Here is a 951-nt window from a genome sequence, read left to right on the forward strand (position 1 = left end):
AAGGATTGGCAAACTTAAAAACAGATTAAGAGAAATTATTCCAGCTGAAAAACAGAGATAAAAACTATTGGAGAAAATGGACAGAGCTATACTAATCTTTAAGACGATACTGAAGAGCTTAAAGTACCTGTAATAAGAATCACAGAAAGGGAAGAGAGTGGAGTAGAAAATTTTTTGAAAAAATAATGGCTGAGATTTCCCCAAATTTGGTAGACTTACAAATCTGGTAAACTTACAAATTAAGAAACCGAACAAAACCCAAACAAGGTACATATATTTAAAAAAGAAAAAGGAAGAAAATTATTAAAAAGTCAATGAACTAGAGAACAGATAATCAATGGACCCATAGATGGCTTTTTGAAAAAAACTAAAAATTTATATAAACTTCTAGCTAGATTAACCAGTGTTTAAAAAGAGAAAAATGCAAACTACAATATCAGGAATGTTTGGAAAAAATGACGAGGCCCTGGCTCTCCGGGACTTCTAGTGGGGGAAACATGTTAGTCATACAAAGAAATACACAGGTATACATTGTGGGAAACATGAGAGAATTCTGCAGGGGAGGGAGAGGCCGATTTGGGTTAGAGAGGGGCACCTCTGCAAAGGTAGATTAACATCCACCCCCGCGCTCCACAAACAGTAACTTTAGCCCCGCCGGGCGTCTTCCCCAGTTTAGGGAGACAGGTGGTGGCCGGGCCCCGCTTAAAGCCCCCGCACTTCCGCGCAGGCGCGGGGGAGGCGCGAGGTGGGGCTCGGCGGGCGGGCGAGCGGGCGGGGCAACCGCCTGGCGGGCACAGAGCTGGACAGTGCACTGGCTAGGTTTCTTCGGTCTGATCCAGAGGCTCCGGTGCCCCGCGATGCCGAGACCAGACCCGAACGCCTCGCCTCTCTGAGTCGGTCTCAGCGCGGAAGGCACAGAGGGAAGCCATGGCGGAGGCCTCCGAGCCCGGG

The sequence above is a fragment of the Bison bison genome, unplaced genomic scaffold (genome assembly GCF_000754665.1).
Source record: "Bison bison bison isolate TAMUID 2011002044 unplaced genomic scaffold, Bison_UMD1.0 scf7180017864136, whole genome shotgun sequence".
NCBI classification, from domain to species: domain Eukaryota; kingdom Metazoa; phylum Chordata; class Mammalia; order Artiodactyla; family Bovidae; genus Bison; species Bison bison.